This window comes from Agelaius tricolor, unplaced genomic scaffold, assembly GCF_023055355.1.
Source record: "Agelaius tricolor isolate 1412-34295 unplaced genomic scaffold, bAgeTri1.0.p SCAF_2, whole genome shotgun sequence".
Classification (NCBI taxonomy): Eukaryota; Metazoa; Chordata; class Aves; order Passeriformes; family Icteridae; genus Agelaius; species Agelaius tricolor.
Window position 1 is genome coordinate 34,750,223 of NW_027269262.1, and position 13,701 is coordinate 34,763,923.

Genomic DNA, 13,701 nt, shown 5'->3' on the forward strand with positions numbered 1-13,701 from the left:
ACTGCTCAAGAGAGGGACAAGGATGATAATACAATATATATTCTGGGCCTGACAATATCCTCCTTGGATTATTTCAAGCACAGAAAGCATGGTAGCAAAATACATAAACCCAAGTGGAGGAAAGGAGGAGAGTTACCAGAGCAAGAAGTGAAATAGAGATACAAAGAAGTAAAATTACATCCAGTTTGAAAATGGGAGAGAGTGGTTTGTACAATGAAAATAAATCGATTTTGTTAATGAAAATAGCTGTGATATTGCTGGAGCAAAAGAGAAAGAAAACATCATCAATAACGATGTTTGAGACAGAGAAAAAATGGGAAAAACTGGGGAAACCACAGATCACTGTCATGGCAAGGAAGCTGTCTGGGAAAAAGGATTTTCATACCAAGTGTTTGATAATACTCTAGAAATTAAGATACTGAATTATGACACTCTTTTTATCACAATGGATAAAACAAAAGACAGAACTTTCAAAAAAAAATCAGGGAAATGGATAGATTTTCTATAAGGTAAATATAAGGTAAATATAAGGTAAATATAAGGTAAATATAAGGTAAATATAAGGTAAATATAAGGTAAATATATAATTTAAAAAAAAAAGTAAATAAATAGGCCTGGGCTTGCTCATTTTACCAGAGTGTATCTACACTGCAGACAACCACACCGTGCAGAAATGCTGGGTCAGCTTCATGGATATTATGGATACTGAAGCCAACCAGGCCACAGCAGCACAATACTTCTCCTCTAGCTCGGCAACCTTCAGCACACTTCAAGCTGTGAGAGTAGGCTATGATGCCACTTCTTCATCTGTCCATCCTGTAGCTCACACGAGAAGGTTAAATATGCTTAAATCAGGTTAGTCAGACTCAAAAATAAATATCAAGATCATAAAGTCCAAGTTGGGGAAGCAATGAAACAAAATAGAGAAAGAAAAGTCATGAGAACTGGATTATCAGAAAATAAATTACAGAGGTACAGTACCTGTCAGATAAGTAATTGCAAACCCAAAAATTATTCAACACACATGAATTCAGGCTCTCACACAAAGATGGGTGTTTGAGCATGGCAGTTAATCTCAAAGGGATAAAACCCCCGTGATTCCTGATACATAATGCCACTGAAATGTGATAACAGACAATCCGTTCAAGATTTTTGCCACTGGAATACTTACACTATTGTACTAATCTATGAAGATAAACCTGAGATGAAGGATAGGTTTGCCAGTATTTACAGCAGACCACCAGTAAAAACCATGTTGTAAGTCCAGATGACCATCAATAAGTGCTGCAGGGGAGAGAGGGGAGCAGCGGGGGAATCAATCCAAATTAAAACACCAATAGTATAACCACTGCTTCAGAATAAATGACCAAACACATAAGAAAAAAATCTGAGAGTTTTGAGATACCTAGAAGTCCATTAAAAAAAGAAAAGAAGAAAAATATATAATTTTCTTTTGTTAAATTAACTGATGCAAAATAAAGAGCTTTATTCCACTATCTAAAAACCTTGCTATTTCCAGATCTGTTATACAGATAACTATGGCCAAGTACTGCAGATCTCAAGGCAAATGTGTTACTTAGAGAAGGGGAATACTGGCATGGTTACAGTTAAGACTTGCTTACAAGTAAGTGGCAGAATAAGATGACAAGTAAAGAAACAACTATTTCAGTAATTTTATAAGCAAATCCTTCATTAAAATGTAGTCCTATTATTTATTCTGGTAAGGTAAATATTAGCACATCTGAGACATAAAATTACATGTTCTACCAGCATAATGGGTCTTTCATTAGATTTATCTTATTTAGAACAATAGAAATCTTCCTCCAAGAAACAGGCAGAAAGCAAAGATCAAAAACAACAATAAGAAAATGCAGACAAAATTCAACTGATGATTTTGAAGTCCAGTGCAGGACTGGGTTGTAATAATTACTCTACTTACTTTGAAACAACTACTTATATCTCAAAAAATATACTATTATCAGACTGTATTGTCAGTATTATCAGACTGACATATCTTTACAAGGAAATATTAAAATAAAATATTTTATTTCCTTACAACTTCTATTAAGTGATTCCTTCCTTTGATGGATATTTTCTTCCCCCATGTCATAATCTTTTGCATTTATATTCCCTATCTGAGTAGTTAACTGGCTTTTTCTCGAGACATAAAACCAGTCTGATCTGGTATAACACTGCCAAATCTGTTTCACACAAATTCTGCCTGTCTCAGAGAGAGCGAGAGAGTGCACACCACGCATCCTCATTAACTAGAAAGATATGTAATTAAACAAGAAAGGGTTAAAGCCTATGTTAGCCTATTCTACTTTTCTATCTGTTACTTTTTAAAAAGCTTTCATATGTCTTCTTTCCTTGTTTCTGAAAGCTAACCATTCCTTCTTCCTTTCAGGCAAGCTGACATTTGACAGCTTAACATAGCTGACAGGGTTACCCAACAGCTCACCCTCCCTATTCTCAATCCAATTAGACCTCTAATCCTCCAGATGAAAGGCCCAACTACTCACGTTCCTCATGACAACGACAGCTATTGATTATTTGTCACTACAGCTAACACCTTCTCTGTCGAGGCCACTCTGACAGAAGCAAACCTACCAAATTAGACAGCACTTTATCTGCCCTGGAGGCCAAATGGCACAACAAGTAAAGGCTAATAAATGGTATAAAAATGAACAAATCATAACATTATGACAGGTTGATCGTTGCCAGCAGCTTCACAGCTCAAGCTTGATGCTCTGTTAGACCTGTTCCTTCTCTTTTCTCTTCGACTCCTGCACCAACTTTGACTGAATTAAAGGCCAGAACAATTAAGGCATTTGACCAGCAAAGATAAGCTAGGATAGAAGTATCATCAAGGGACACGAATGTCAATAGCAGACTACCGTTTGTCAATAAAAACATTCCAGAGATGCAAATGCTCATGACTCTGCTCTCCACTAGGCTGTACTGACTCCCTTTGTACAGGGCTCCTCGAAAACCCAGGCAGACACTCCGGGAAAATTAACCCCAGAAAACCAAGCTTGAGCTAGGAAACATTGAGGCAAGGATCTGCACCACTGGAAAAGGGATCCCAATACCGTGCTAGGTGACAGAGAGATGTTACAGTCGTTATTCCATTTAATATCTACTCTTTTTTTTTTCTTCGTAGCAGAGTGATAGAAACCAGGACTACATAACTTGAATTTATCGTTATAAATTTGCTTCAATTGTTTTTTCTAGGACAATATGCAGTTATCTAGTGACACAGGACCTCACAAGTCACATCACTCTGAGGCAAATTGAAACCATTTATTATTCTCAGGGTGGTACTATCCAAAACCAGTGAGACTGGAGGCACAGTCCCTAAAATGAGGCCGTTTGCTACAGCAAATGATAGAAGAGAACATTAAAAAACCCCCAAATAAAACACAACAACCACAGGAATATTATTAAAATCAGGCAGCCAAAAGAATAATGCAGGAAAAATACACAAGTTATTTAAACAGATAAAAAGCAATTGATACTGCCCTGCCAAAATTAAATTTTACTGGTTCTTCAACTATGCTAAAAGGAGTATGTTTTTCAGCAAGGGATTCCTATGCTTCTGGAAGTACTTAATAACAGAAAAATATCATTAAATCAATTTACATGCAAATTTAATTTAAAGTTTTAGTTAAAGACATAAAACATGAATATCTGCTGTTCTCCTTTAACTGAGGAATGTGTTCATGCTCAAAATACAGGTTGCAAAGATATAGGAAACTACTACGCAAGTGCAAGACAGTATTAATTTAAGAAATCTAAACACTCTGAAAAGACCTATTCAGTAAAAAAAAATCAAAACATGTAGTATTTTATTGTTTTAACTTTTTAGGCTTACAAAATATTTCTGGGAGTGAATACGTATTTATTAATAGTTTCAACCAGACACAGATGATTTAACACTTTACTTATGGGCAGTACAACACAAAATATAGATATTTAAGTAAGTAGTTTGGCAAACAGATCCTTTATGACTATAGCCTGAAGAAAATTTGAACTTGATATTTTGGTAAGTTGGCTCTCACAAAACTCAAGCAAACCTACAAATAAAATTTGAAACAGTAGATGACATTTCTATGAATAAATATTGTTATTATTCCACTCTAAAATGTACTCCAAACATAATAAATCACTGCAAAGAGGAGATAAATATTGTAATTTTCAAATACCATAGAGAAACATTTAGTAGATAGTTTTATTTACATTTTACACATTTCAAATAGCCGCTTGTCCTTTCAAAAAGGAGACCAGTTCAGAATTCCTAAAGCTAATGCTGAGCCCCACAGAAGCCCCTGTGTAAAGGAGACCTACAGAGGTGCAACTGGCCTGACCCAACCCTCCACCCCAGGGAAGATGGAGCAAACTGTTCCCAAACTGCCATTCATGTACAGGCACTTATGCCTATGCTGGTGACAGTGAGCACACAGTGTTCTCAGAAGCTGCTCAGGTTTTCCAGGATCAAAAACTCCTTTATTGTTTCTATTACAAACTTCCTACTTATCCCAGGTTGTAGTCACTGCTATGGTTTGTTCTTATTTAGCAGGCTCTCATTCCTTTTAACACATACCTTGATTAAAGAGAAATGGAGCACATATCATTCTCCCAATTTGCTTTATTAAAAAAAACCAAAACAAAACACAACAATGTTGTGCTAGAGGACTAGGTGGTGGCAAATAGTGGAGAAAAATTCCTGTTCTTAACACCTAATCTTAGCAAAATCTGTAAATGTCTTAAGACATTTACACTAATGAACTAATGAACATTGATGCATATCCTGTATAAAACTACAGAAGGATATTCTCAACACTATTCTCCAGATTCAAACAGTGAGAAATGGGGAACAACAATCTTCTGTATCCCTGTCTGTCTGCAAGAAGTGGAGAGAAAAGAGAAATTTAGACTTACTAGCCCAGTGAGCTGTGTACCTGTTATCACTTGGGACTTTTCTGCTGCAAGCCTTATTTATACTTGGTTTATGATCACAATTATTGATAAGTGAGAATCTTTTCCACTATTACAAGACAAAATCAGAAATGGTACACCATTGTATTTTTCAAGCTGTGTTCCAGATGTGCCTCCTTGAGAATCATACTGAACGTCCCTTACACAAAGCAAGAACTAATCCACACATCTTCCCAAATACCTTAGATGCATTTATTCTTTCTTCTGTGTTTAGATTATGTTTACAACCTCACAATTAAAATAAAATCCTTGAATACTACAAAAATAAAAACTGGATACTACAATGCTGGCTGCCAGTCAACAACTGTCCCAGGCAACTGGAGACCAACACTTCAAATGCATGTCAAAGGGAACACACCACACTCAGTCCATCCCCTTTCCATGCAAATATACTCTACTACTGGGTAGACTGTTGGGGTAAATACTCCACACATGCTCCTATTGAAAACCCTCTCCTTAAACATCCTCCATCCTCCTTCAGCTTTTACTTCTACTACTCTAAATGAGGGAAAATACCATTTTGCTATTCCAACTGGAAGTAGATAGAACCATTTTGACTACAGCAGGCTATAGAGCAACTCTGTCATATTTAAAGAATAATTCATTTTAGCATCTCAGACAGCTTTATTTGTTTTCTTTCACCAGCCAATCCTAAACACAGACAGTAACAGACACTATGTTTTCTCGTTAGCCATGCAGCAACTCCTTTGATGTGTAAAATGTCTGCTGGAAAGTAGCTATAGTCAGGGAGGTAGCAACAAATTGCAAGCAATACTTTCAAACATGTTTTACCAGAGTAAGTTAGTTTAGTAACCAACTGCTACTAAAATAATTTAAAAATCAACTCTACAAGTGCCATTGACTGTAGACATTCATACCATATTTATCAGTGAAATTTGTATACAAACCAAGTTTGATCATACAGTTAGTCTGAAATTCTGATCTTGAACTTCAAGTCAAAAGAATACTTTGGCACGTGAAAATTTTTGCATAACCTTGTCTTAAAATATGGTTTCATGTTAACATAAAACCAGTGAGAAATCAGATTCAGATGTCTTAGTATCTGCTGTGCAACTGAAAACTAACATGTAGAACAGTATTTCCACAGTTTTATCTTCTGCAGAGAAAAGAATTAAAATGTGGATTCTAACCCACATTTTGACAGTAGAGACAGACAATTGTTGGATACCATATGATTATAGCAGTTTAACACTTAATGAGGAAACAATGTGCACGTTCTTGCCTTGTTACAAGACATGACAAAGTGTGTAAGCTGAAAATGCACTGCCTTGAATATATGAGAATAGCATATCAGTCTTGCAAAGTACTGCCCAAATTTTAATCTGAATCAAGACACAGCAGAGGCAAATGGAAGTATTAATGAAATCTAAAGAACAGTCAAAAGAATTAGGAGAGACATACAAGATCCTGAAAGAGAGTCACAGCAGCAATTTATCACACACAGAAAAACACCAATTTTAAAAGGGTTCCCATCCTTCCTGAACTCAAATAGGATGCTAAAATTCTTACCTATGGTTTTGAGAATATTTTTCATTATGTCACTGTGATTTAGGAAATTCCAGTCTTGCAAAGTCTCTGTTTTATTGTTCATTCTCAGCAGTGACAGCACAACTTTGTTGGGGACTGTACTGTGAATCAGATCTCTGTAACAATGTGAATTTTCTCTTAAATTTTTCCTGTAGCTATTTTTAACCATTTCAATAGGGCTTGCAGCACAGATCAATGTAGTATCAACCAATAGCAAAAATAATTTGGGGACATGGGGCCTTGTCTTAAATGGGCAGAAAATTAATTGTTTTTTTGTAGAGTTCATTTTCTGTCAACTCACTGGCCAGTGAGTAGTTCTACAGCTGTGAAAAGGGCTCAGGGGAAGGCTGTGGATGGAACCAACCCCTTGGTAGCTAGGACAGCTTATCTATAGTATAACACACACACTAATCACACACAAGGAACTACTCTGCCTTCCACCCTTGAGCAACTTCAGGCCACATTCACTAGAGAGAAGTCATTGTTCAGGAAACTAAAGAAAACATTTGTATCATGGTTATTGTCTGTGGCTTAATTAATCACAAAGGAAACTACAGTCCCACATGCTAAAAAAAAAATAACCTCTTCTGGCAGGTAGGCAAACAGTCCTGTTTCACATCCTGGTGTGTTCACATTTAATCAAATTGTATGTTCACATGAAAATACCACAGAATGAAAGTAAAGCTCATTTACATGTCAAGAACCTACATGCATAGAATTAATATTACTCATTATGAGCTCTCAGTTAAGGGGGAACATCATAAAAGGTTATTGGCCTGAGGAAAACAAGAACATGAACTGGCCACCACTGTCTCTGACATGATAATTTATTTTCATTACATAGATTGGGAAAGAAAGTTAGAAGCACATGTGCTCTTTTATGCAGATCAAATAAAGCCTTATGAAAGATCTGAAAGACTACAGCTCCAGGAAATACATCTTGGAAAAGGTAATGAGAGAAAAATGTATAAACTGGCTCCCAGGCAAGTTAATTCAAGAGTTTTTAATACAAACACCTTTTATTTGCTCAAGAAATGGAAAAAAAAATTTCTTTTTGCAGCTCTTGGACTAACCTGACTGTACTCATTAGATAAGACTTGGGAATAAACTTTCATAAAATAAGTGAACTAAAACTACCTTGTGTTTCCAATTTTCTACCATGTCTAATGCTTGCCACAGGCTGTCTTTTTTTACTTTACTTTTACTGTTACTGCTGAGTATACAGGAACAATGTATACTCAGCAGTACATTTTTTCTAGTTTAAAAAAAAAAAATCAAAGACCATTAAAATATATCCTCCTACTCTACACAGAACTCCTAACTGCATCCTGAATGCACTGTTATTTCTCAACAACCATGTTAGCAAATAAATAATAAAAGCTATACAATATTTAACGCTACTAAAGTCACATTTTCCCTCTGGGGTTGTATTAATCATCCTGAAGCCAAAATTAATATCCTCCTGACATTTAAGCATCCTGATAGATTATTTGAAGTGCATATTATTAGAAACCCACCAAAAAAATTGCATTTTTTCTTCTATCCCTATGAGCACAAAAGGCTGTGCCCAAAGTACTCAGAAAGATTCAGGTAGATTACTCCCCAAAAGAAGCAGATTGCTAATAAGTGAGCATCCCCTGTGAGAAATTTTGAAAGAGTCAGGCCTGCTTTCCCCCCCACACACTTTAAATTAAACTGGAATTACTTAATGAAAGATAAATGACAAAACATACACATGCATTTTGGGTATGCAGAAACATTTCCATTCATAGGTATCACACGTGGGTGTTTCAAAAAGTTGCAATTTAACACTAGAAGCAAATTGCTACAAATGCAAAATGCCTGCAACTGGAAATGAATGCCTGTTGTTAAACTGTAATCCCAGTACTCAAATCCCCACAGCATGTTTATTTCACAATAATCTAAATTCTACAAGCTTAAATAATCCATACCGATGTAGTACTACAATTCCTCAGTGCAAAATCACTGACGAATTATGCTAATGATTCTACTTCTGTTGCAATCAGTCACAGTTTCAGTTCCCAGTAAATTACATCCGTGTTCAGGAAGTTACAACCACCCTCTGAAACTCCCATGGCAATCTTTGCAGGTGCACTCCTGCAATAATTTGTATCATTCTCTGGTGGGTTTGTATGTTTAAGGGCTTTTTTGTTTGACTGCTTTTAATTTAAATTTTATGAAGTTAATGACTTGATCTGCTCCTTTTTCTTATTTTTTAAGGGGTGTGCACCCTTTCAAAATTGCTTGTGAGATCTGTCCATTTGAGAAGAGAGACCAAAGGAGTGGAACAGAGTAAAATCCAAAAGGAAAAACACCAAATAACTTAATTTACACGGCCTTCTGCCTACAAAGACTGAATCACCTCCATCATAAGGCTGATAAAAGAAAGACACATACCATGAAAGATCACATCAAAGACAATTGGAAAACGAGTTGCTAAAAAAATGTACGCCTTGGATGAGATTATTTTTACAATTACAATATTGATGCCTAAAAGAAAGAATCAGCTAGTCAGTGTGCCCTAGAGTACTCATCTCACTTTAGGGTGAATGACTGCACCATCCAGTGCATTACTTTTAAGCTATCTACGTAACCAGCTCATATGTAGATGTCTGCAATGTAAATTTTTAGTTACATGATATTATTCTCAGCCCATCATCTCACATTGCATTGTACTATATTATTTTCCATTGAAAGAAGATATACTTGTTACATTTAAGCACACAGAAAGTTAAACTATCTCTTCGTTCAAGCTAAAAATCTTTCTCAGACCAAAGATGTATAAAACTTAAAAACTGTAATACAAAGGATGCCCATCACTAAACAGAGGACTAATCATTAAGAACATAATTATTAGCATGAAACACCCACTGACCAAAGGTTATCATTGCAATATATAACCACAGGTGTTTTTCAAAAAGCATTCATGTTTCTAATAGTAGAGCCAAAATATCTGACTTTACCTTATTAATTTCAGGAACTTTCTGGAAAGAAAGGTGTCAGAATGCTTTGTCTTAGAAAGGTGACAAAGGTAGTAAGTGAATATCCAAAGCTTTACTTCTTGCAAATAGTCCAGAATGTCACTAGTGAAATCTGAGACAGAGATTATAAGAATCTTTTGTTGAGATGAGAACAGATGTTGAGATGAGAACCTGACAGCTTTTCACCTAACTATTGCTTTGTAGACATGGTCTGGTGACAAAAACCATTTGAATGAAGCATGGCAAGACCAGGATGACACAGCAACTCTGAGTTCTGAGACATGAGTTTCCTCATTGACTGGTAAATACGGCCTGGTTATTAAAACAGCACTAGACAGAGGTACCAAAATCATCAGAACACTTCTTACCTGTGTTGAAACCCTTGGAACAGAAAGAACATGTAAAAGCACTGGCCAGTCTGCCTAGGTATACTATCAGAAATAGTATTGTAGAGACTGTGAACTGCTTTTATATTAAGTGCAAAAATTTTGGTACTGATTATTGACACCCAAATCAAAATAGAGCTATTTTGACAAATCATAGCTCTGAAAGATGTCTTCTAGGACATTTGTGAAACAAAGCAAAGGCACTTGGAGCGCACCAGAATATTGGGAGGAGATCAACTACACAGCTGCAAGTAACAAAGTAACTACTTCAGAAGGACTTAGAGGCGCCATTAGGAACAGAAAAAGGATTAAGGGACTATTGTTAAACTGTCCATCACATAATGTTTTCTATGACCGTATGGATAGTGCTGAAATTTTTACCTATAATTTCAGAAGAACTCTGTACTAACAACAAATAACAATCTGCATTTTGAACACTGGATGTGATTGTTGGCATTTTAAAGGACTGGAAGAAATGTTTTTACAGAATGAAGTCCTTATGTAACAGTAATGACAACCATGATGGAAGCACTGTCTGCTGTTCTGCAGACAATAGCTGGAAGCATAAAACTTGCAGAGAGGTGGATGTTAAGAATAAAATATAATGTAGAGCTGATATGTACATATGTCTATGCATACACACACTCACCCAGTACAGCCAGGTTTGCAACTAACACAGGTTGAGCGAGAAGCTAATTTTGCAAGTGTTAATGGCATGATGTGTTACAGTTGTTCATTTAAGTCCTACCAACCAGAAATCCAGCCTAGAGAAGAAAAGCAAGTGAAGTCCTAATCTATTTTACTTAATTCTGATGATTTATGACTGAATTCAGGTCAATGCCACATTTCTGCATATTTGTTCTATTATAGGGATTAAAAAACCCACAAGCAATTTTACTAAGACTGAAAGATATGAACTGGCAGTTCTCTTACAGTGAAATCTCCAGACAGAAAAATGGGAACAGTTTCACCTCATCCTGCAGAGAATAAAACCAATTGTTTTTATGATAACCAGGATTACTAATAGGAGAGACACCATCTTGAATCCAAACACATGAATTAAGACATTCAGCTCTCTTCAGTCTATGACAGCTAAATCATTGCTTCTATTTGGCATTAGAAGAGCATTTTCTCACTAACTCTTTGCCTCTGAGACAGTTCTGAGGTTCCCAAAGAAAGGCAGCAGAGACCACTTTTTGTGAAATCAGCTGCAAGACTGTTTCAGAGGAACAAGTTCAAAGGGACACATAAAGGCAGCCTGTAGAATGATGACCTAAGGAGTCTCAAATATTCTGGCAACAACTCTAGCCCTCAGAATGTCTGTCTCCTGTGATCTGATGAGCAAGGTGTCTCAAAAGCTCTTCAAAGAGACAGCAAAGAACAACAAAAGTAATCCTGGTACTTAGAGAGGAAGGTTCTGACTCAGGAAACCTCACTTAATTTTACCTCCATCTACTTTAGTTAGCAGCAGTGTAGAAAGAAGTGTCTTTTTTTTCCTACCTCTTCACTGGTTGCCTGTAAAGGTCTGTAACTTAGCTTCTCTCTCAAAAGAAAAGGAAAATTAGGATGCAACACAAGTACAATTTAGGAATCTGAATTTCCAAGTGCTGCCCTTCTAAATAGCTTGTACCTGTGACTACCCATTAATGGGGATTTATAAAGTCATGTCAATCTGGTTTTGATGAAGCACAGGACAGCTACTGACTCACAAGCTTGAACACAACAAAAACCATACAGTGGCCCTGGTAAATATATATATATTCATGATTAAGCAACAAGGATAAAATAACTTTGGTAATGGGTGATCTCACAGCATGTTTATTTTTCTATCTGAAAGTCAGCTGTACTGAGAAATTTTACTTTTGGAGAAAAAAAAATGGAATATAAACCAAAAGTATCAGCAAGATATAAGGAGAATGCAAAACATTATTTAAACAGCCAAAACTGCATGAAACATTAGGTTGTTTTGAATTTTAATTTTACGTATTTTTCAGAAGACACTCATGACAGAAATGTAGATCTAAAAATGTTAATATGGAAAGACTACAGAAAAATTTCACACACATGAAATGCTAATTTCATAAGGTGACATCAACAGCAAGTAACTGCTCAGAAGACACAGAAGGGAATTTTAGAGGACAGCTAAGTGAGGCAAATAAAAAGCAGTAGCAAGGGCTGTTTCCTGACCCTTTTTGCTATGGAGTGCATCACATCTATCTAGCACCTTACACAGTAAGTGTGTGACTACATAAAATCTACTGCTAAAATCTTTATCTCATGCTGTTTTACCTTCCTTTTCATTTGCACTGTCAACTGAAAATCCATCTAAGATGGTCCAAGTATCCCATGTAAAATCTGCACTTTCAGGATTGAAGCAAGGCATAAGGAAATGGAGGGCACATGCAGTTAGAGGATATTAGCCAAGGCAAAATCTCTCTTGCCTTGAATTGCTACAATACAAATATCCACAATGTGAACATTCAGACAAAGATTTAGACAAGAATTTCTATTGTTTTTATATGCTAAAATTTATTTTAAAAATCTGAGGAAAACGTAATTTGTAAAATGAAGTTTTTAATATGATTAAAATGTTCATGTGTCTATCACATCATAAAATCTGAATGCCTCTATGAATACCAGGCAAGTAAAGTATGTTACAGCCATTTTTTAAGTCTCTGACATTGCTGCTTTTATGAAATACCTATCTTTGGAACAACAACATTCAAGTAAGCTGGTTGGTCCCTTAGAAATACAAAATTAATCCTGGAAACAAGGTTATGATGACTGAATTGTTTTCATCAGAGTGTAAGGGTACATAACCAAGCAGATGAATTAGCCTATTTCAAGTCAACTACAACCTACAACACTATTTCCCTATAAGGGATGCAGTAACACAGACCACACAGTCCCTACGGACTTCTAAGCAAATGTACCTGGAGAATATCACCTTATTATAGTCTTCCAGAGATGGTTTTCTATTTAACTGCTCCTCACTGGATACCATGACTATCCTATAGCTGCCTTTACATAAACCTAATTAAAATAAAATTATAAAAAAATGCAGATTGTATTAAAACATCTGAAAAATGTGACCAGTTACAAACAGGTGACAAGATATATATGGAAATGGTTTGCTATGGAAATCATGGTAGGCACTCTAACTGGTAGCAAAAGACAGTAACACAGACAAAAAAATGCTAATTTTTGAGCAGTTATGGTTTTAAACATAGTATAAAAACTTAAATAGTAAATAAAAGGCTCTTTGTTTCAGTGTGAATTTCTAATCTTCTCTGTGGAGTCCTTTTCAGAGTTTATGAACTCAAATGTCTTGGTTAGCAGCCAAAGCCACTCCCCTTTCCCCCCCCCCCCATCAGCATCCTGCTTAGTCTCCTGTGGAGAGACTGTAGATACTTCCTCCAGGCCTAACCACACTCAAAATTTCTTGCAGGTCTCAAGTTATACTTTCAATTGCCTTTTATTTTATTGTTGAATACTTCCTTTAGCACTTCTTCAGGGGGACAATGTAACTGGACAGATTGTAGAGGGAAGAACAGATAGTAATGAACTGACAGCATCCTCCTGCACCACTGGCTGCTGGCTAAGGTAGAGAATTCAGAAGCTAAGTTATGCCCAGGAAGAAGGGTGTGGGAAAGATGATTTCAAGGTTTGGGTTTATTTCTCATTATGCTACTCTGATTTGACTGGTAATAAATTAAACCAATTTCCCCAAGTTGAGTCTGTTTTGCCCATGACAGGAGCTGGTGAGG

General features: G+C 36.1%; 1 protein-coding gene across 1 annotated transcript in view; it reads right to left on the minus strand.

Annotated features, from left to right (window-relative positions):
- The window catches only part of INVS (inversin), an 85,008-nt gene that overhangs the window by 60,992 nt on the left and 10,315 nt on the right, over positions 1–13,701 (minus strand). The window lies entirely within an intron of this gene.